The 24,745-nt window shown below is 39.9% G+C and overlaps 1 protein-coding gene and 1 pseudogene across 2 annotated transcripts in view; one reads left to right on the top strand and one right to left on the bottom strand.

Moving 5' to 3' along the window:
* Nucleotides 1-24,745, bottom strand: part of SRGAP1 (SLIT-ROBO Rho GTPase activating protein 1) — a 318,022-nt gene that overhangs the window by 275,590 nt on the left and 17,687 nt on the right. The window lies entirely within an intron of this gene.
* LOC112135762 (large ribosomal subunit protein eL42-like) lies at nucleotides 9,177-9,527 on the top strand (annotated as a pseudogene).

Below are 24,745 nucleotides of genomic sequence, written 5' to 3'. Positions count from 1 at the left end.
AAGAATTACGGATTTTCATATAAACAAATACACTCCTACTGTCCCACCAAAATACCTTCCAAGTTGTTAAAAGTGTCCCTATTCTTGCTGAAAGTTATAATCTTAGGACCAATCAAAAAGGATATCTAAGATAGCTTTGTCATAATCTTATTTGAGTTGTGTTGTAAATTTCAAAAACTATAACTTTAAAAAAATTTTAAAGAAATCTCAGTGCCATTTTGTTTATAAAATAAGACAATAAACATATTTCTGGTTCAACAACATACCATTTAACACTGTGCAATTTCGTTTACATACATTTCAGCATTCATAAGAACACAAAAATTCTAAATTGGGAGCAGCTAACATTTTTACAGCTTGATTACTGGCGACCTTCCTGCTAAAAAACTGAAATAAAATAGGAGAAAATATTTAGAAACCTGATCTTTGAGGGTACAAACAAATATACACGCACACACCAAATAATAACTGACCACTTATTATGTGCCAGGTATTAGAGCCAGCTTGTATTTGACAGATATGGTCTTTAAGGACTGCTCATGACTGTAATCCCCAACACTTTGGGAGGTGGAGGAAGAGTATCACTTTGAGCTCAGGAGTTCAAGATCAGCCTGGGCAAGGCAGTGAGACCTCATCTCCACAAAACTAAAAAGTTAGCTAGGTGCGGTGGCAGATGCCTGTAGTCCTAGCTACTCAGGAGGCTGAGGTAGGAGGGCCCTTTGAGCCCAGGAGGCTGAGGCTGCAGTGAACTATGATCATGCAACTGCACTCTAGCCTGAGCAGCAGAGCAAGATCCTATCTCAAAAAAAATTTTTTTATAAAGAACCAGAGACGATAGAGGATAGAGGACAAACATTAAACAAGTAGTTACACAAATAATTAATTATAATTAGAGTGAGTTTTAAAAAATATTTTATATATAATGAAAGTAATTATATCATAGCAACAGTAAAAGCTCATATTTGAGAGTTCACTATAAGGCCAGGCATTCTTCTAGCGCTTTATATACTCATTCATTTAATCATCATTGTACTATACATTTGTTACAGAAAATTTGGAAAATAAACACATAAAGAAGAAGCTTTTAAAAAACTGTCCATCCCTTTTCCTCAGAAATAATAATTGTAATATATTCTGGTATATACTGTATTTTATTAATCATATTTTTCTGTCTTCATGGGATTTCTTAAATAGTTTCTTTGTCCTTTAATACTCTTCAAAAGTCATACTTTCGGCCAGGCGTGGTCGCTCACACCTGTAATCCCAGCACTTTGGGAGGTCGAGGCGGGCGGATTACGAGGTCAGGAGATCGAGATCATCCTGGCTAACACGGTGAAACCCCGTCTCCACTAAAAATACAAAAAATTAGCCAGGCATGGTGGCGGGCACCTGTAGTCCCAGCTACTCGGGAGGCTGAGGCAGGAGAATGGCGTGAACCCGGGAGGCGGAGCCTGCAGTGAGCCGAGATCGCGCCACTGCACTCCAGCCTGGGCGACAGAGGGAGACTCCATCTCAAAAAAAAAAAAAAAAAAAGTCATACTTTCTAATGGTTCCATATTATTCTAACACTTTTACATATAATAATTGATTTGATTATTTATTGGATCTTGAATATCTATGTGGCTTATAATTTTCTCTTTCCTTCTCTCTCCCTTCTTTCTTTCTTTTCTTTCCTCTCTCTCTCATTCTCTCTTTCTGACAGAGTCTCACTCAGTCACCCAGGCTGGAGTGCAGTGGTGCAGATCTCAGTTCACTGCAACCTCCACTTCCCAGACTCAAGTGATCCTCCTACCTCAGCCTCCTGAGTAGCTGCATGCGACCATAGGCACACATCACCATGCCTGACTAATTTTTGTATTTTCTGTAGAGACAGAGTTTCGTCATGTTACCAAGTTGGTCTTGAACTCCTGGGCTCAAGTGATCCTCCCAACTCAGCCTCCCAAAGTGCTGTGATTACAGGTGTGAGCCACCACTCCCAGCCATAATTTTCATGTTTTAAAGAAAACTATGATGAGCACTCTTTTTTTTGTTTGTTTGTTTTTTGAGACAGTTTCGTTCTTGCTGCCCAGGCTGGAATGCAATGGCACGATCACAGCTCACCACAACCACCACCTCCCAGGTTCAAGTGGTTCTCCTGCCTCAGCCTCCCAAGTAGCTGGGATTACAGGCATGCACCACCAGGCCCAGCTATTTTGTATTTTTAGTAGAGACGGGGTTTCTCCACGTTGGTCAGGCTGGTCTCGAACTCCCGACCTCAGGTGATTCACCGCCTTGGTCTCCCAAAGTGCTGGGATTATAGGCGTAAGCCACCACATCAGGCCAAGCATTCCTATACATAATATTCATTCTCATCTCTGATTATTTCCTCTGGAGAGATTTCTAAAAGTAAGATTACAGGCTGAGCACAGTGGCTCAAGCCTGTAATCCCAGCCCTTTGGGAGGCAGAGGTGGGTGGATCACCTGAGGTTGGGAGTTCGAGACCAGCCTGACCAACATGGAGAAACCCCGTCTCTACTAAAAACACAAAATTAACCGGGCGTGGTGGCGCATGCCTCTAATCCCAGCTACTCAGGAGGCTGAAGCAGGAGAATTGCTTGAACCCAGGAGGTGGAGGTTGCGGTTAGTTGAGATTGCGCCATTGCAATCCAGCCTGGGCAACAAAAGCTAAACTCCATCTCCAAAAAAAAAGTAAGATTAGAGCCAAATTACACTGTAGAAAGACTGTATCAATTTTCACTCCCACTCCTAGTGAGAAATTATGTTTATTATACCACACCCTCAATTACATAAAATATTATCCTAAAAATTCCAATTGAAAAGTAAAATTATATCTCATTGTGTGTGGTCAACCCATGCAGCAAATATTCCTTAGCTACGAGGAACATATTGACAATATGACAGGGACATATTTTTTTAAATAAGACAGTTTGGCTGAGTGTGGTGGCTCACACCTGTAATCCCAGAACTTTGGGAGGCCAAGGCGATCCAGGGCAGATCACCTGAGGTCAGGAGTTCAAGACCAGCCTGGTCAACATGGCAAAACTCTGTCTCTACTAAAAATACATAATTAGCCAGGCATGGTAGTGCATGCCTGTAATCCCAGCTACTCGAGAGGCTAAGGCAACAGAACTGCACAAGCCCGGGAGGTGGAGGTTGCAGTCACCAAAGATTGCGCCACTGCGCTCCAGCCTGGGTGACAGAGCGAGACTGTCTCCAAAAAAAAAAAAAAAAAAAAGGAAGAAGAAGACAGTTTACTTCAAATAGGAATTAGATTTAGAAAACTTTAATTGGCAAACATCAGACTCTAGAATTTAAGAAAAAGCGAGTAAAACTGAAGCTCCTTAATGCAAATACTTCCCACAAGAAGTCAGGACATTAGGATTTTTTTTTTCTCAGATTAAATTTGTGTTGAGGCATCTAAATGCCAAAATGGTAGAAGAAAATGGAAAGATCTGTAATTTGGCATACAAAACATACTGATTGAGAAAGTGACTCAAATGAAATAAAATGAAGAGGAGCAACTTACCAGAGAGGAGCTGACCACGGCAAAAGCTATGTATACAAACGACTCCACCATGGAGAGAATGAATACACAGAATGCACGATCCATCATTCCTAAATGATTAAATGATTTACTACTACTTTCCAAAAAATCTCGAGAGTCATAACTGGGGATATTTTACCACACCGTGTCTGGCCTTGAATTCTTCCCAGCTTGTCCCTCAAGAGCCCAAGAAATTGCTAGAAAATTGATACAACAGATAACAGACTCCTTGCACAGCTGAACTTACTGGAAAAAAAATTATAAACAAGAAATGGGAAAATATTTCATCTTTGGAGAAGTATGATACTGTATTAAACTTGAATTCAAAGAGCTTAAAACACATGCACATGTGCACACACACACACGTGCACATATGGCTATCCACTGTTGGCTAAAAGTTAAAAAACTGCAGGACTGGTATTCTGGACACTGACATCTCACATGTACCCTGGACTGAGTGAGTTCAGTCACGGACCCTGGCACCATGCCCATTACCAAAGAGTTAGGGGACAAGTGAATATATGCATTCTTCAGGGGAAAAATTCTAGGTTAGTCCAACAATTACTGTTGATAAAGCATTTCCTACATTTTCATTGTGCCTATGTAGAGAAAGGCACTCAACAGAACTCTGTATATTTGTGAAGAAAATTCTTTTTCCTGAATGTATATGTTTTATCTGAAATGTATTTTTCTACCTGGAAGATACAGCAGTGAACTCCCAACATTTATTAATAAATCTGCATTCACTAAATATCAATGGATACAGTGATAAGTAACATTTCCTTCAGTCAACAGAGAGTTATTACTTCATTCTAAGTGCCAAGCACTGTGTCATGTGCCAGTAATACAGGGAAAATTCAGACTGGATCCCAGTCCTCAGAAAGCTCATGGTTTGGCAGGCTAAACATACACTTTCATTAGCTAGCAGGTGTTAAAGGGCGTTCACGTCTATCAAGATGTAAAATCCCTGACAGTGGCAGATTTCTCAGTAAAAATAAAATACTTTTTCTCTACGGACAATATGAGAAGAGCAAAAAGATAAAAGAGAGTCCAATGGAACTGATCCTTCCTCTTCAAACACTTAATTCCTTAATTTCAAAGAAATATATATGCATTTATCACATAACTGACTCCATGAAGGGAACATTCCAAATGAAAAGGAACACCTACCCCCATTCCTTCCCACTTAGTACCAATATGGCTGCAATGCAGTCAGGTAACCCATTCCATGTCTTATAAAATAAAATGTTTAAAAAAGAGTCAATTTTCTCAAACTAGAAATCACTTAAATTTCTTTCTGATAATGCATCTTTTCATAACTTTTGAAATAATCAAATTTCTCACCTTCTGAAAATCAAGATAGCATTAATGATTATTATAACTAAAATGACAAATGAAGGCCAGGGAACAAAAAAAGATCCTATCTTTAGAAAAAAATAAAAATAATAAAATTAGCCAGGCATGGTGGTTCGTGCCTGTAGTCCCAGCTACTCAGGAAGGCGAAGTGGGAGTATCTCTCGAGCCTGGGAGCTTGAGGCTGCAGTGAGCCATGATTGTGCCACTGCACTCCAGCCTGGCCAACAGAGTGAGACTTTGTCTCAAAAAAAAAAAAGACATATGACAGAAGTAAGTTCTAAAGTAACCTGCAATGGCTGATATGATGGAACTGAACCCCCAATTGAAAATTTAACAAAGATAAACATGCTATATGAAGATTTTTTAAATTTATTAGCCAGGATAGGAAAAGTAAGAAATTTACATTTGTTGCACACCTAACTCTAAGCCAAGCTTTTACAACAACTTTCCAAGAGTTACCTAATTTAATCCCACAAACAGTGCTCTGATTCCTAAGTTATAGAGGAGCCTGTTTCCCAGGCCAGAGTACAAGGGCACGATCTCGGCTCACTGCAACCTCTGCCTGCCGGGTTCAAGCAATTCTCCTGCCTCAGCCTCCCAAGTAGCTGGGATTATGGGCATGTGCCACCACGCCTGGCTAATTTTGTATTTTTAGGAGATAGGGTTTCGTCATGTTGGCCAAGCTGGTCTTGAACTCCTGACCTCAAATGATCCACCCACCTCAGCCTCCCAAAGTGCTGGGATTTCAGGCATGAGCCACCACGCCTGGCCTGCCTCGTTTATTTAATCAGAACAAACACGCCTGCCCACTCCATAAAAGAGTTGGGGGCATCAAGTGTTGTCTGTGCATGTACAAGAGTGCTTTGGAAAACTGTACAGCATCATATATAGTGTTACTGGTTCTGTAACTTTTTAAAGGGGAGGAAATATATAAAAGTTGCAAATGGGGAAGCAAATTGTGCCTTGTAAAAGGAAGAACTCTACCAATTCATCTGTTCAAACTTCCTTGTGAAGGGCTGGGCTGCCTACCTTTAAAGGATTTGAGCAAAATCCCTATTACTACTTGTCTGAGATTCTGGATGGGTAGAGAGAAGTTGGATTAGATGATATTAATATTCATTCTACTTATAACATTTTCCAAGGCCAAAAACAGATTGAACAGAATCTTTCCCACAGGAAAGGAATACCTTTTTCCCTTTAGTACCTTTATCCTGACTTTAAAAATGTTTTGGGGCCGGGCACGGTGGCTCATGCCTGTAATGCCAGCATTTTGGGAAGCCGAGGCGGGCAAATTGCTTGAGGTCAGAAGTTCAAGACCAGCCTGGCCAACATGGTGAAACACTGTCTCTATCAAAAATACAAAAAGTTAGCCAGGTATGGTGGTGCACATCTGTGGTCCCAGCTACTCGGGAGGCTGAGGCAGTAGAATTGCTTGAACTGGGGAGGCGGAGGTTGTAGTGAGCCGAGATCACACCACTGCACTCCAGACTGGGTGACAGAGCAAGGCTCCATCGCAAAAATAAACAAATAAATAATAATAATAAATAAAAATGTTTGGGATTATTCAGAAATGCAGAAAACATATGGTTCCAAAGAGAAAGAACTTTGATCACCTGCAGATGTAAAAGTTCAGGTAATAATCATCTCACCTCACCTCTTCAGTCTTTCTTGCTCCAGTGGTTTACTTACCTCTGGACAGTGGTTTATCTCTTAGATATGCTTGAATCAGTAGTCTTCAAGCCTTTTTTTTTTTTTTTTTTAAGAGACAGAGTCTCACTCTGTCACCCAGGCTGAAGTGCAGTGGTTCAATCATAACTCACTGTAGCCTAGATCTCCTAGGCTCAAGTGGTCCTCTCACCTTAGCCTTCTGAGTAGCTGAGATTACAGGTGCGAGTAACCATGCCCAGCAACCCCAAACATTTTGATGACAGACCCCATAAAAAAAGAGCATTATCTCAATGTGTGTCTATTTCCACAATTACAGATTATGCATGTGTGCTATTCTGTGATTTTAGGTATTATATACACAATAAAACATAAAAGGAGGCAATAAAAAAGATGACATTTTCTTCCAGTACAGCACTGTATGTCTTAATCTCCACTTTGTAACCCTGATAGATCAGTCACTTCTTCCTCCCATGAGTCATAAAGTCCTCTTTATTCCACCTCTCATATCTCCTTCATATCTCTCAAGCTTAAGATGAAACTGAGGCCTTCAGCATGCTACTAAAGAGTACAAGGAGACTTTTAAACTGGCCTCCCTCCACTCAGGGTTTTTCAATCTATCCTTCATGCTCACATTTGACCTTATCACTTTCAATAGCTCCCTACTGTCCACAAAATCTAACTGTTTGGCTGGGCGCAGTAGCTCACGCCTGTAATCCCAGCACTTTCGGAGGCCGAGGCAGGTGGATCACGAGGTCAGGAGATCGAGACCACCCTGGCTAACACGGTGAAACCCCATCTCTACTAAAAATACAAAAAATTAGCTGGGAGTGGTGGCAGGCACCTGTAGTCCTAGCTACTCGGGAGGCTACGGCAGGAGAATCACTTGAACCCTGGAGGCTGAGGTTGCAGTGAACTGAGATTGCACCACTGTACTCCAGCCTGGGCGACAGGGTGAGACTCTATCTCAAAGAATAAATAAATAAATAAAATAAAATCTAACTTTATATGGCATTCAGCCAAGGCTTATATAACATAATGTCATTTCACTAGCTATGTCATCTCTGGTAAGTTCAACTTTCCTCAGTTTTCTTTTCTTTTCTTTTTTTTTTTTTTTTTGAGACGGATTTTCACTTTTGATGCCCAGGCTGGAGTGCAATGGCTCAATCTCGGCTCACTGCAACTTCTGCCTCCTGGGTTCAAGCGATTCTCCTGCCTCAGCCTCCTAAGTAGCTCGGATTACAGGCATGCGCCACCACACTCGGCTAATTTTTTTGTATTTTTAGTAGAGACGAGGTTTCACCATGTCAGTCAGGCTGGTCTTGAGCTCCTGACCTCAGTTGATCCACCCGCCTTGGCCTGCCAAAGTGCTGGGATTACAGGTGTGAGCTACTGTACCCGGCCAACTTTCCTCAGTTTTCTAATCTAGAAAATGGGACAATGGGATTAGCAGTGTGTACCTCATATATTTCTTGTGAGATTTAAGCAAAATGTAAAATTCACTTACACTGTCAGGCATAAACTGTATGCCCAATAGCTATTAGCTATTATTAGCATTACCTGTCTATTCTTATCTCTTACTACTCTGCTCAAGGCACTTAAAACACTAAGCTCATGATTGTTAAGAAGGAAACATATTTGAATCATTTCAGGAGCCTTTCCTCTACCCAGAATGCCCCTCCTTTCCTAGAGAACACCTCATCCATCAAGGTCTAGCCCAGATGTCTCTCTCATGAGTTTGTATTGTACTCTCCCAGGCAGAATGAATTTCTTCCTCCACAATATTCCCATAAATTAAGATATCTCTAACAGACTCTATGACAAATCTTTGTTTACTTTTCAACTTTAAAACCAGGATATAAACTACAAAAAGACATGGACTGTATTTCACTATTCATTCAACAAACACTGCCTGAGCAACTACTATAAGACAAAAAAAGGCCCCAATAAAAAAAAAAAAATCCCTGTCCTTGATAAATCTATAAAGATATTCAATAGCTGTTTGTTGAATGAATGAACTGATGATGCTTAATTCCAGCATGACTGTAAATGAATTTAAACCAGTGACCCAGAATCAAATACTTCAATTATCTTAACAATATAATGGAGTCACAGTACATTTAATTTATTGGAGTTGAACCACATGTCTATGTTTACTTGGAAGGGAAAAAAGGAGAAAGGACAAAATCCTATTTTCCCTAACATCCTTTCCCTCTTTCAACTAGACCGTGGCCACAGGCAAGCGTGGTGTCGTAGCCCATAAGCAAAGAGAAACTTAAATTAATTTCTGGCTTCAGAGCTTTCATGGATGCACTTCTTGGTGACTTGGGGATTTTCAAGGGTAATTTTACAAAATGTTTTCTCCTTATTGTCTGACTTGAGATCCTACCCCTCACATACATTGTAGTTCCCATATAACTACTGTTAAATCAATTTCATAAATTGCCAGTAGACCTAGGGTACAAAAACAATCAAACAGGTGCTCTCATGAAACATAACAAAATGTTCTGTTTAAAGAAAAACTCCTGGTTAGATGAGAGCTATGCAAGGCAAGGGTCTCAGACCCCGTTTCTTGTGTTCATCATATAAACAGAACAGCCCTGCTGCAAAGATGGTCAACGTACCTAAACCCGAAGAACCTTCTGTAAGAAGTGTGGCAAGCATCAGCCTGACGAAGTGACACAGTGTAAGAAGGGCAAGGATTCATTGTATGCCCAGGGAAAGAGGTGATATGAGCAGCAGCAGAGTGGCTATGGTGGGCAGACAAAGCCAATTTTCTGGAAGAAGGCTAAGACCACAAAGAAGATTGTGCTAAGGCTGGAATGTGTTGAGCCTAACTGCAGATCCAAGAGGATGCTGGCCATTAAGAGATGCAAGCATTTTGAACTGGGAGGAGATAAGAAGAGAAAGGACCCAAGTGATCCAGTTCTAAACTTTGGAATATTTTTCTTTTAATTTTGAAGAGAAAATGTTGAAGCAATAGAAAAATTACCTGTAGGAAAATACAGCGCTATTCTTATGCAAAAAAAAAAAAGAAAAACTCCCAACCTCACACTAACTTGCATGAGCCATAACCTACAAAAAACCTGCACTTTGGTTGTCCTAGAGTCAGTTGTCAAATGTGATAACTGTCCTAAGAGCTGGAGGTAACTGTAGAAAACTGAAATGTGCTGGCGAAGCCCTAAGGAGGGTTACATTGCCCTGTGTTCTTTTTCCTTAGTTCAAAAGCACATGCAGATTTGCAGGGAAATTGAACTGTTAATCCTCAAGGGCTCATCAGGCTCCCACTTTAGATTTCAGTTTACCCAGGTGTGGCATGAAAAAGAGCTTTATAATTTGGGAAGGGAACAAAATATGAGAATGAAGGAAAAATGGCAAAGCAAAAAGCAAGGAGCTACATGCATTTTCTAGAATCTTAGTTTACATAGCCATGATTTGATGTCCATTGAGAGCAATTGTAAGAAAGGTAAAAGATCTTTGGGAAATTGGGAGGAAAATTAGCATTTAAATTGGCTAACTTAAGGAAGTTATAAAATTGCTTGATTTTTACGGCAGTAGTTCCCAAAGTGTGGTCCTTGACCTACAGCATCAGTCTCACCTGGTAACTTGTTACAAATGCAAATTTGGGTACCTGAGGTGGGGCCTGTGTCAAGTGGCTCTACCAGAATTCCTAGCACCACTCAAAGAGGACTAACAACAAAGGGTGAACACTTAAATAAAATCAAGAGAAGAGATAGAAGCTGAAGAGATACAACCTCTTTCCCAAGAAAATCAAGCTAGGAAGGCGGGGAGCAGTGGCTCACTCCTATAATCCCTAATCCCAGCACTTTGGGACACATTGGACTCAATGGAATATTGTGGAGGAATATTGTGAGGCAGGTGGATTTCTTGAGCTCAGGAGTTCAAGACCAGCCTGGCCAACACGGCAAAACCTCCATCTCTACTAAAAATACAAAAATTAGTTGGGCATGGTGGCACATGCCTGTAGTCCCAGCTACTCAGGAGGTTGACGCAGGAGAATCACTTGAACCCCAGAAGCAGAGGTTGCAGTGAGAGCTGAGCTCGCACCATTGCACTCCAGCCTGGGCAACAGAGCAAGACTCTCTCAAAAAAAAAGAAAAAAATCAAGATAGGGAGGAACCTCTTCATTTGGAAACTAGCAAAGCCATGTTGCGGAAGTCACAAGGAGCTGACGCAGTGATTCTTATTATCCCTAGGAACAGGGCACTACATTTTAGCAAGAGTATTCATTCCAATTTAGGATTTTAAAAAATATTTCTCCCCAAACTGCCTTTTCTTTTGTTTTTCTTTTACTTTCTTTTTTTTCTTTTTAAATTTATTTCTTCCCTACAGGCAAGTTCTACCCAAACTGCTTTTTCTAATGCATATAAAGAGGCAGTTCCACCATGAGTTTCCTCATCAAATAATCCATTGAGGTAATAATAAAACAACAATTTTATGTTAGCACATAATTGTTGAACAACAACAACAACAAAAAATACAGACTTTTATCTGACCTTATAAACTCCTATTAGGTCAAAGATGGGAATCATTCTTCCTAGTTTTTTGGAAGTTTAAACAGAATGAATGACATGCAATGTAAGCATTTAACCTTTTTTTAAGGTGGCATCCTGATGTAGCCCTGCAGGATGGTTCCAGCACAGGTTTGGACCCTGGTGGCTCCATCATTTATCAGCTATGTGATCTTGGGAAAAAGACCTCAAGTTTCTAAGTTTTGAGTTTATTTTTCCCTATCTGTAATGTGACACCAATACGACCTCCCTTAAAAAAGAACACACTGTGAATGTAAGCTGCTGTTACTAAGACACTAACAATAACCCCAGGCAACATTCATATTGTATCTACTAGGCTGATGCAAAAGTAATCTCGGTTTTTGCCATTACTTTTGCACCAACCTAATAGCAAACTTTCATACAGGATTTCAGGCATTTTGGATTCGATTACAAGTATCAGTATAAACCCAAGCTTTCTTCTGAGTCACCATTAAGGAGACAATCAAATTATAAAGGCTTTAATGGCATAGTGAATACTTACAGATGAATGCAGGAAAAATCAGAGTTAAGTTATGGAAGACTTGTGAGAATAAGGTGCTGACCAAGGACATTTAGTGAGTATTTGGGGGTGTTTTAGAAGGGTACTGCCCTGTTGAAAGGAAGGAAAGAAAAACACACACACATATACATACCATATGCTGTGGTTTGAATGTGTCCCCCAAAAAGCATGTGTTGGAAACTTAATCCCCAGTGCAGTAGTGTCGGGAGGTGGGACTTTCAAAAGGTGATCAGACCATGAGGGGTTTGCCTTCCTGAATGAATTAATGCCATTATTGTTTCTCTGGAGTGGGCTCCTTATAAAAGATACATTTGGCCCTCTCTTCCCCTGTCTCTTGCCCTTTCTTTGCCTTTCTACCATGGGATGATGTAGCAAGAAGGCCCTCATCAGATGCCGGACCTTCCATCTTGGACTTCCCAGCAACCAGAACTGTGAGCCAACAAATATATTTTCATTATAAATTACCTAGTCTGTGGTATTCTGTTATAGCAGCACAAAACAGACCTTAGTGTCTTAACACGATACATATATATCCTATCTGGAAGCAAATGAGAGGATTATGCCTTTGAGAGCCAGATGGAATAACTATTAGTTTTTTTAATTTGTCTGGCAGATTATTTATTTTTGACACAACTAGTGAACAACTAGTGCAGGTAATGGTAGAGAAATCTACATCTATAGTAACAATGCCACCACCAACAACAAAATCATAGCAATTCACTTTTCTGAAAATTAAACTAAAACTAGATCTTGTCAACAGAGAAGCCAATACCAGATATCAAGAGAATAAGGAAGTGGTCTGACCTTTCAGAACTATTGATAGCATTTAAAAGTTAAGGAGACACTTGCAGATCTTATGATGAGAGTGGTCTCCTTATAAAAATATTACCTCTCCCCCTATTAAAATAGTACTCCCCCATTGCACATAGAAAATAGAATTCAGGCCAGGCGCAGTGGCTCATGGCTGTACTCCTAGCATTTTTGGAGGCCAAGGCTGGCGTATCGCTTGAGCCCAGGAGTTCAAGGCCAGCCTGGGAAACAAAGCAAAACCCTGTCCATCTCTACAAAAAATTAGCCAGGTTTGCTGGTGCACTCAGCTACTTCGGAGGCTGAGGTGGGAGGATCACCTGAGCCCAGAAAGTCAAGACTGCAGTGAGCTGAGATTATACCACTGCACTATAGCCTGGGCAACAGAACAAAACCCTGTAAAAATATATAGACAGCCAGGTGCGGTGGCTCATGCCTGTTTAAGCCCAACACTTTGGGAGGCTGAGGCGGGCGGATCACCTGGAGTCAGGAGTTTGACACCAGGCTGGCCAACCTGGTGAGACCCCATCTCTACTAAAAATACAAAAAATTAGCTGGGCGTGGTGGTGCACACCTGTAATCCCAGCTATTTGGGAGGCTGAGGCAGGAGAATTGCTTGAACCCAGGAGGCGGAGGTTGCAGTGAGCCGAGATCATGCCAGTGCACTCCAGCCTGAGCAACAGAGTGAAACTCTATCTCAAAAAAAAAAATATATATATATATATGAAAATAGAATTTATTAGCCCTTGAGAGTCTCTTAATGATGATGTAAGAAACTGTAACAAAATGTCTCTTTGTAGCCAAATGTTATAGGAAGCCTAACAACACAATACTTTTTAACATTGGGCAAAGCATAGCTTCTGGTGATAAATATCTCCCTGCTTTTCTAAAGCACCATTAACATCCACATTTTTTTTAGTGTTTGCTTTGCAAGATTTTAGTCTGTTAAGTAATTTCAACTTCTTTGGAAATGAGTGAGTTTTAAATTATTTTTTTTTAAACGTCACTAATTAAGACCATAGCTTCTGGTAGTAGTAAATAATATTATTATAGCAACTCATTGTTATTGAGCCTTTACTACATGCCAAAAAAAAGTGTTAAGCTCTTTGAAGGTATGATCTCATTTAACCATTTAATCCTCACAATAATCTTATAAGATAGATTCATCTTATAAGACTGATTCATCATATCAATTTTTCAGATTAAAAAATTGAGGTTCCAGAGTAGCCATAATTTGAATTGGCTTTATCCAAGGTCTCAATCTCTATACTGTGTTGACTCTTTAAATGAAGTTCAATCACTGAAACTGATGCAGATAAAAGTACAGAGGTGGCTATTGGTAAATACCACCACTATTCCATTTGAAAGACAATCTTGTTTCTAAATCAAAAAGAAAAACAAGTAATATCAATAACTCTTAAAGAGATAACGCAGCTCTTTATATGTTTATATCGCATGGTGCAGACCAGCACTACTCAGATGAAGATCAGTGACCTGTTCATTTCAGATCCACAATGAGATAAGAGGCTTAGGCCAGAATCTGAAGCTTCACATCACTAACCACTGTTTAGTTTCGTAGCAAGATTTTCTGAATAAAGAAAGCAGTGCCAAGGCCAGGCGTGGTAGCTCACACTTGTAATCCCAGAACTTTGGAAGGCCAAGGTAAGAGGATCGCTTAAGTCCAGGAGTTCGAGACCACCCTGGGCAACATGGCGAAATAAAAAAATTAGCTGGGAATAGTGATGAATGCCTGTAGTCCCAGCTACTCAGAAGGCTGAGGTGGGAGGATCAGTTGAGTCCAGGAGATTGAGGCTGCAGTGAGCCATGAGCGTGCCACTGCACTCTAGCCTGGGTGACAGAGTGAGAGCCTGTCTCAAAAAAAAAAAAAAAAAAAAAGAAAGAAATGTTATGATTTACCTTATCTCCTCCCTTATCTCCTCAGAGACTGGTAACAAATGTTTTGCTGACCAGCACTGGTCTATGAACTATGCCTGAGTAGCACTGGTATAGATGACACATTGTTGAGCAACAAAAAAAAAAAAAAAAAAAAAAAAGTATATATTAACCATTCTACAAATGATCCCATTTGTTCAATAAGTAAATAAATAGATTAACTATTATAAATATAAATAAATACAAATAATGCCATTGGAAGGATGTATTCAATTGGTACAAAGGTAATCATGGTTTTTGCATTGTTGAAATTTGCTGTCTGATATTGGAATACATTCTTACATAAATGTGGTTATGTTATACATCATTTTAATGCATATTTCTCACTTTATGTTTTCTTGCTAATGACTTATTACTTGCTTTTTATTTTATATTTATTTTAGACAATGGAAATGATGTTAGACAAAAAGCAGATTCGAGTGATATTCTTATTCAAGTTAAAAATGGGTCATAAAGCAGTGGAGACAACTCACAATATCAACCACACATTTGGCCCAGGAACTGCTTATGAACATACAGTGCAGTGGAGGTTCAAGAAGTTTTGCAAAGAAGATGAGAGCCTTGAAGATGAGGAGGATAGTGGCTGGCCACTGGAAGTTGACAATGACCAGTTGAGAGCAATCGTCAAAGCTGATCCTCTTACAACTACACAAAAAGTTGCTGAAGAACAACATCGACGATTCTATGGTCATTCAGCATTTGAAGCATATTGGAAAGCTAAAAAGGCTTGATAAGTGGGTGCCTCATGAGCTGAGCAAAAATAAAAAAACTTATCATTTTGAAGTGTTGTCTTCTCTTACTCTGCAAAACACCAACAAACCATTTCTCGATCGGATTGTGACATGCGACGAAAAGTGGATTTTATACCACAACCGACAACGATGAGCTGAGTGGCTGGACTGAGAGAAGCTCCAAAGCACTTCCCAAAACCAAACTTGCACCAAAAAAAGGTCATGGTCACTGTGTGGTGATCTGCTGCCGGTCTGATCCACTACAGCTTTCTGAATCCCAGCAAACCCATTACATCTGAGAAGTATGCTCAGCAAATGGATGAGATGCACCGAAAACTGCAATACCTGCAGCCGGCACTGGTCAATAGGAAAGGCCCAATTCTTCTCCATGACAATGGCCAAATGAACTTTGCTGGACCAACACTTCAAAAGTTGAAGGAATTGGGTTACAAAGTTTTGCCTCATCCACCATATTCACCGGACCTCTCACCAACAGACTGCCACTTCTTCAAGCATCTCAATGACTTTTTGCAGGGAAAACACTTCCACAACCAGCAGGATGCAGAAAATGCTTTTCAAGAATTTGTTGAATCACGAAGCACAGATTTTTTTTGGTTTTTTTTTTTTGGTGGGGGGTGGGGAACTGAATCTTGCTCTATCGCCCAGGCTGGAGTACAATGGCAGGATCTCGGCTCACTGAAACCTCCGCCTCCTGGGTTGAAGCGATTCTCCTGCCTCAGTCTCCCAAGTAACTGAGATTACAGGCACCCACCACCATGCCTGGCTAATTTTTGTATTTTTAGTAGAGACAGGGTTTCGCCATGTTGGCTAGGCTGGTCTCGAACTCCTGACCTCACGTGATCCGCCCTGTGCTCTGCCTGCCTCAGCCTCCCAAAGTGCTAGGATTACAGGAGTGAGCCACCGCGCCCTGCCCACGGATTTTTACTCAAAATAACAAACTTATTTTTCATTGGCAAAAATGTGTTGACTATAATGCTTCCTGTTTTGATTAATAAAAATCTGTTTGAGCCTAGTAATAATGACTTAAAATTCACGGTGCAAAAGTGCAATTACTTTTGCACCAACGTAATACTCTGAACCATTAAGAGTAGTTATCTTTGGAAAGGGGAGCACTTCCATTTTCTGCTTTATCAATCTCTATTTTAGCCAACAAGTTTATTTTTTTATATAACCATATACTTACATGAGTGGAATTTTTTTTTCACAGAAAATGTTTTATTTTCCCAGGCTAACAATTTTTCCTAATTCGCTAAAGTTGATCCTTTATTTGGATTTCCTTTGTTTTTACCTAATGTTCTTTTCCTGTCACAGGATCCTATCCAGACACCATATTATGTTTAGTCCCCATGTACTCCTTAGGCTCCTCTTGGCTACTAAGTCTTTTGCAACCTAACATTTATTATTATTGCTTTCAGGGCCAGAGTTCATAAAAGTGGTAATGCATTCACATATTCTGAGCATTCTACGTGACAGACAGTTCAACACTCTACTTGTCTCAGCAATGCTCTGAAATGGGTACTATCATTATCACTATTTTAATGGCAAGGAAAGTAAGGCAGAATGAGATTAAGTAATTTGCCCATAGTTAAACTGCCAGAAGTAGCTGAACTGGGAGATTTAGACCCTAGCAGTTTGACTCCTGAGGCCACGATATAAACTACTAGGTTACATGAGACGTATACAAATCTACATGAGTGTGCTTATTTCAGAGTGTTATATGGTATCTGAAAATGGGACGTGGTATTATAAGACTGTGAAATACCCAAAAGATGAATAACCACAATGATAATAAAAGTAATTTTTATTCTGTTTCACAGTGCACAAGGATTTCTGTACATTATTTCACAACGTAATTCCAAGATTGCTGGAGGAAATCTTGGAATTAAATGCTAAACAGAAAAGAACCTGAAGTACAGTTCCCGTCTTCAAAGAAGATGCTTATTCATAGATTAGGTATGTGGAGAATACTGTTAAATTAAGTTTAACCTAAAGCTGCCTCCTCATATATTTTAAGTTTAGCCTAAAGGTTTCTCTGGACATAGTAAACTGAAACCTTAGTGGAAATATAAACAGACTAAAACCTACTCTTGTGCCAGTGACCAAATTTTGGCCAATTAAAGGTGGCCGGGGGTTCAAATCGTATTCAAATAAGGCAAATGCCGAGCTGTAACCAATCCACCTGTTTCTGTACCTCGCTTCTATTTTCTATACATCACTTTCCTTTTTCTGTCCATAAATCTTCCACCATGTGGCTGCACTGGAGTCTCTCTGAGCTTATTACTCTGGCTTGGGAGGCAGCCCAATTCACAAATTGTTCTTTGCTCAATTAAACTCTGTTAAATTTAATTTGTTTAAAGTTTTTATTTTAACAATACAGATACATGTGTATAATTAAAACTCTTAGCTCTAGAACAATACAGTCTGGAAATCTTTCAAATATAGATTTTTGGTGACACATTTGAGAGTTCCCATAAACACTGTCAATACAAGTGCAACAGAAGTTCAATTAAAAACGGAGCAACTGTGGCTGGGTGCGGTGGCTCACGCCTATAATCCCAGCACTTTGAGAGGCCAAGACAGGCAGATCATTTAAGGCCAGGAGTTCGAGACCAGCCTGGCCAACATGGTGAAACCCCGTCTCTACTAAAGACACAAAATTAGGCAGGCATGGGAGCACATGCCTGTCATCCCAGCTACTCGGGAGGCTGAGGTATGAGAATTGCTTGAACCCGGGAGGCAGAGGTTGCAGTGAACCCAGATCATGCCACTGCACTCCAGCCTGGGCGATAATGTAAGACACTGTCTCAAAAAAAAAAAAAAAGAAAGAAAAAGAGCAACCTTTTGAAAAGAGCAACTATTTGAAAAGGCATTCATTCCTTTTTTGTAATACTGTACTCAGAAAACTCTTCTCTAAGAGACACAAAAACTAACAAATTTTCTTTTCTAAATTCTCAAAACCTACCAGCTTTCTGTGCCACGTCATTATCAAGCAATGTTTCCACTGTCTGTCATGATGTAAATAAAAGTGAAAACTTGTCACAGCCAAAGAAATGGTGAGCAAATTAATCAAGCCCTGGGGTCAGCCAAAGAAAACATTCCTTGCCTTTTCTAGTGCAAGTTTCTAAAAAGGTGCTCTTTTTCCCCACCTCTCCTCTAAGAACAGGGAATGGGCAGAACTCAGTCCTGCAGCAATGATCAAACCTCTCGTTCACTGAGTTCTGGAATTTCCCCTGGTGCTTGAGGATTATAATTCCACTGAATGGTACTTGAACTGTGGTAATCAATATGAGCAGAAGGATAAAGCCATCACTTTCAAAGAAAGCTTTGTGATTGGCATTGAGAAGACATCAAAAGAAATACACAGCGCCATTACATATGTAAAACAAGATGAGCAAACGGATGTGTTCCTGCTCCTTCTCCTTGGTAAATACTGTTCCAAAGCTGAATTCCACTGGTGAAAACATGCTAATTTCACAGCCAGACTAAAATGTGGATATCTTCAGAAGAGAAAAAGGTCTGACTTAAGATAAGCAGACACCGTTGTTCTATCTTAGTTGCTGGAGGTCTGTAAGAAGGAGCTGTTTGCATAAGCCGCACCTTCAGAATAATGAAAGTCAAGGGCAAAAGTCCATATGTCTTCCACAGACCAACTGAGAAGGGAGTCAGAAATGACAGTCCAGGAACTGTGGCATCTAATGCTTTAAGAACTGCTGGAACGTTTGTAAATGCTCTTCTTGTGCCAAGTTGGCTGTGACACCAAAAAGCCTGCAGGGTGGCACCTCCCCCGCAGGGCCTAGTGTCATAGGTCTCCACAGCCAGCCTTGGAGTAGGAAAGAATCACAAGGGATAAACTGGTAGAAACAGCTCTACAAGGAATGTTGCTGTCTGCACACTGCAATGAAAGACCACACTCTCTAACTGCAATACCAAGACCCCAGAGTTTTCCCAACACCATCTCAGATTGTTCAGAAAAATGCGTATGTGTTCACGTTCTGCCCATATTAGAGCTTTTCACTGATCCTCACCACACATTTTCTCCCACATTTCCATATATGCTGGGTTTTTCCATATGCAAACACAAACCTATATATGAGGAACTTTAAAGTGTTCGTGCAACATTTTTTTGCTCTCCTGTACACGTATCCTCCTCAGTGTGTAGCTCTTGGATTATAAACATCATTCGAGATAGCAAGGACCTGAGCCACGGAATTCTCTTTATGAAAAAAAACATAGACTTATTCTTCCCATAAGTCTATACTAAAACAAATACTGGATAAATTTAAATAATTCTAATTATTCATGAGCTTAAAAAATACAACTGGATATTAGATTTTGACTTACTGTAGTATAGTAAATATAGATACACCCCATATGACCCTTCTCGTTGAAACTAAAATGCTGGTTTTGGCCAGGTGTGGTGGCTCACGCCTGTAATCCGAGCACTTTGGGAGGCTGAGGTGGGTGGATCACCTGACGTCAGGAGTTCGAGACCAGCCTGGCCAATATGGTGAAACCCTGTCTCTACTAAAAATACAAAAATTAGCTGGGCATGGTGACGCTCACCTGTAATCCCAGTTACTCTGAGGCTGAGGCAGGAGGATCGCTAGAACCTGGGAGGCGGAAGTTGCGGAGGTTGCAGTGAGCCAAGATCGTGCCCCTGCACTCCAGCCTGGGTGATTCCGTCTCAAAAAAAAAAAAAAAAAAAAAATGCTGGATTTTTAAAATGTACTTTTAACCACATCACTGAGCTTTCACATAAGTAAAGAACTTTAAGGGCCCCATAGCAAGACAAAGTCAGTATAAAATAGATCAAATGATAGTAAGTGCTCTGGAGAGACATAACACAGGAAGGGAGATAGGACGGGCCAGGGAGATCAAGGTTTATAATCTGAAACAGCATGGTCAAGAAAAAAAAGATTTCAAAATATCTGTAAAATTAGACTATAACTGTGTTAATATCAAACCTGGAATAAAATTTTTTAAAAAAATTTGACCATGTTCTATGATGATAATGCAGTTAATTTAGAAATGAGAAACAAAAAGATAATTTAAATTACTGTATATATTTGGAAATTTTAAAACTTTTTTTTGTGTGTGGAGAAAAGGTCTTACTCTTATCTCCCAGGCTGGAGTGCAGTGGCGCAATCATGGCTCACTGCAGCTTCAACTGCCTGGGCTCGAGCAATCCTCCCACCTTACCACCCTCCTGAGTAGCTGAGGCTACAGGCACCTCCCATCATGGCCATCTAATTTTTAAAATTTTTTTTTTTTGAGATGGAGTTTCACTCATCGCCCAGGCTAGAATGCAGTGGCGCGATCTCGGCTCACGGCAACCTCTTCCTCCTGGGTTCAAGCAGTTCTCCTGCCTCAGCCTCCTGAGTAGCTGGGATTACAGGCATGTGCCACCACACCCGGCTAATTTTTGTATTATTAGTGGAGACGGGGTTTACCATGTTGGCCAGGTTGGTCTTGAACTCCTGACCTCAGGTGATCCACCCACCTCATCCTCCCAAAGTGCTGAGAATATAGGCGTGAGCCACTGCGCCAGGCCAATTTTTAAATTTTTTATAGAGACAGTGTCTCACTATATTGCCCAGGCTGGTTTTAAATTCCTGGACTCAAGCAATTGACCCGTCTCAGCCTCCCAAAATGTTGGGATTACAGGAATAAGCCACCACTCCTGGCCTAAAACATATTTTTAAACAGGTCATGAGTCACAGAAATAATAATCATGGAAATTAGAAAATACACAGAGCTGAAAGATAAAAACACTAGATATAAAAATTTATGCCTGGCTGGGTGCAGTGGTTCATGCCTGTAATCCTAGCACTTTGGGAGGCAGAGGCAGGCAGATCACTTGAGGTCAGGAGTTCAAGACCAGCCTGGCTAACATGGTGAAACCCTGTCTCTACTGAAAATACTAAAATTGGTGGGTATGGTGGTGGGTGCCTGTAATCCTAGCTACTCCAGAGGTTGAGGTACGAGAATCGCTTGAACCTGGGAGGCGGAGGTTGCAGTAAGCTGAGAATGTGCCACTGCACTCCAGCCTGGGCAACAGAGCAAGACTTTGTCTCAAAAAAAAAAAAAAAATATATATATATATATATATATATATATATATATATATATGCCTACAATCCCTTTGTGAGGCTGAGCTGGGCAGATTACTTGAGCTCAGGAGTTCAAGACCAGCCTTGGTAACATAATGAATCCCTGTCTCTATTAAAAAAAAAAAATTACAGAATGCAGGTAAAGCAGTACTTAGAGGAAATTTTATAACCTTTTATTTTTATATCAGAAAAGAAAAATAATAACTGAGAAAATAAATAAAAAACTTTAAAAATAATAACTGAGAAAATAAATACAAACTTTAAAAAGGTTCAGCAAATAAAGACCCATGAAAAAAGTAAAAGGGCCAGGCTTGGCAGTCTGCGCCTGCACTCCCAGTTACTCAGGAGGCTGAAGTGAGAGCATTACTTGAGCCCAGGAGTTCCAGGCTATAGTGCACAATGATTACACCTGTGAAAAGCACTGCACTCCAGTCTGGGCAACAAAGCGAGACCCTTTCTCTTTTAAAAAAAAAAAAAAAAAAAGACCGCGAGAGAGAGAGAGAGAAATGAAGAAAAAGGAAGAGTATAATAGAAAGGATAAACTAATGAAACAGAAAATACAATACGGTAAATCAATAAAGCAAAAACCTAGTTCTTTGAAAAGGCTAATAAACATACTTCTGGCAAGTCAATCAATAAAAAAAAAGAGAAGATATACACAGACATTTGTTATTAATAGAAAAGAGGCCTAACTGAAAATAATGCAGAGATTAAGACGATAAAAGGATGCTGTAAACAATTTTATGTCAGTTAATCAGAAAATTTGAACACAATGAGATTTTTTTCTCCTTGATGAAAATGTGAGACCCAGATGACTTTGCAGATGAGTTCTACTAAACATTTAAGAGTCAGATAATTCCAATCTAACATGAACTCCTGCAGAAAACAGAAAAAGAGGAAACAACCTCCAACTAATTTCAAACACTATTACTTTCAGTTCATAATGTAATTATATTAAAAGGAAAAAATAAAATAGTCTTATGTATCTGTTTAGAAAATGTAAATACCAGGCTGGGCACAGTGGCTCACACCTGTAATCCTAGCACTTTGGGAGTCCAAGGCAGGCAAATTGCTTGAGCTCAGGAGTTCGAGACAAGCCTGAGCAACATGGTGAAACCCCGTCTCTACCAAAAATACAAAAAATTAGCCAGGTGTGGTGGTGCATGCTTGTGGTCCCAGCGACCTACTCAGGAGGCTGAGGTGGGAGGATTGCTTGAGCCCAGGAGGCAGAGGTTGCAGTGAACCAAGATCACACCACTGCACTCTAGCCTGGGCAACACAGTGAGACCCCATCCCAGAAAAATAAAAGGCAATACCATATATTTACACACACACCCCTCATGCATCAAAGAAGAAATTATTATGAAAATTAAAACATTTTTAGAACTTAATTCTTTACATAACAAAATTAGTGAGATGCAGCAAAGGTAGTACTTTAAGGAGAATTATCATGAATATTTATTAGGGAAGAAAAGATGCCTTTCTTAGGGATAATGCTTACATTAGAAGAAATAGTCATATTAGAAAGAATGATTATATTAGAAAAGGAATTGTATTCCATTTCACGCTGATGTTAAAAAGAGGAAAAGGTGTTTATGTTAGAAATGTTACATTTTAAAAGATGCTTACATTCTAAATACTTATATTAGTAATAGCGTTTATATTATAGAAAATAACTGTATTACCTTAAATGCTTATATTAGAAAATAAGGATAAAAAAAGAATGAGCTATGTGTTCAACTTAAGAAAATAGGTAAAGAACAATAAATTCAATGAAAATGAAAATGATGATAGTAAAGATAAGAGCAGAAATTCACAAAACAGAGAAGAAAAACCAACAGAAACAGATAAACTAGCCAGGTGCAGAGGTTCACACCTATAACCCCAGCACTTTAGGAAGCTGAGGCAAGTGGATCATTTGAGGTCACGAGTTCAAGACCAGCCTGTTCAACATGGCGAAACCCCATCTCTACTAATTATACAAAAATTAGCCAGGGGCCAGGCGTGGTGGTGCATACCTGTAATCCCAGCTACTTGGGAGGCTGAGGCACCAAAATCCCTTGAACTGGGAGGTGGCGGTTGCAATGAGCCACTGAACTCCAGCCTGGATGACAGAGTAAGACCTAGTCTCAAAAAAGACAAACTACTTTAAGATTCAGCAAGAAAAGGCAAAAATAAATATTTTTAAATAATATATTTTAAATTCAATACAGATCAGCCTATGTTTTTAAAATAAGAGAATACTATCATCAGTATTATTTCAATACATTTTAAATCTTATACAGAATGAATACATTTCTAGAAAAATATAATTTATCGGCCGGGCGCAGTGGCTCACGCCTGTAATCCCAGCACTTTGGGAGGTCGAGGCGGGCAGATCACCTGAGATCGGGAGTTCCAGACCAGCCCGGCCAACATGGCAAAACCCCGTCTCTACTAAAAACACAAAAATTAGCTGGGCATGGTGGCGGGCACCTGTAATCCCAGCTACTTGGGAGGTTGAGGCAGGAGAATCGCTTGAACCCGGGAGGCGGAGGTTCTAGTGAGCAGATTGCACCATTGCACTCCAGCCTGGCAACAAGAGCGAAACTCCATCTCAAAAAAAGAAACGTATAATTTATCAAAACTGACATGAGAAGAAATACACAGCACAAATAATCCTATAACTAATAAAGAAAATGATTAACTACTGATTAGCAGTTTAAAAATTCTTCATACAAGGAAACTAATTAGACTCAGATAAACAGTTCTACTGAACTCTCAATGAAAGAAATATTTCAAAGTTTCAAACTCTTCCACAAAATAGCCTCACTCACGCTGTGAGGCTACTATAACTTAGATTCGTGGTCAGGCTTGGTGGCTGTATGCCTGTAATCCCAGCACTTTGAAAGGCCGAGGCAGGAGGATTGTTTGAGCCCAGGAATTCTCTGAGTCCAGGAATTCAAGACCAGCCTGGGCAGCAAAGTGAAGCCCCATCTCCCCACCCTCCCCTCCAAAAAAACATAGACAGGGACATTATTAAAAAGGAAAATCATAGGTCTGTTTTTTTCCCAAGAATTTAAAGACAAAAATACTAGATATTAGCAAACTGAATCCAACGGTGTATACAGACAGACAGACACACACACACACAAACACACACACACACCACACAAAATACAACGAAGATAGCCTTAACGCAAAGAAGGTTAAATATTAGGAAATCTATAAATATTACTCATCACATTAACAGAGTAAAGAAGAAAAAACATAATATCAACAGATTCAAAAAGAAAAAGAAGGTAACATTCAACCACCTATTAATGATTAAAACTTCAAGTAAGCAAACAATACAAAAGATTTGCACTTTACCTATTAAAGAATATCTAAAATAAACTGAAAACAACCATCATTCTTCAAGGGAGGAGGGGCCTGAAAGCATTCCTTTCTCAATGGAAAACAAGAATGCCAAGGTTGGCACTTTCACTAATTTTGTACTGGAAATT

The sequence above is a fragment of the Pongo abelii genome, chromosome 10 (genome assembly GCF_028885655.2).
Source record: "Pongo abelii isolate AG06213 chromosome 10, NHGRI_mPonAbe1-v2.0_pri, whole genome shotgun sequence".
NCBI lineage: Eukaryota > Metazoa > Chordata > Mammalia > Primates > Hominidae > Pongo > Pongo abelii.
Note: the sequence above shows the minus strand (reverse complement) of the source record. Positions and strands in the feature narration are given on the sequence as shown.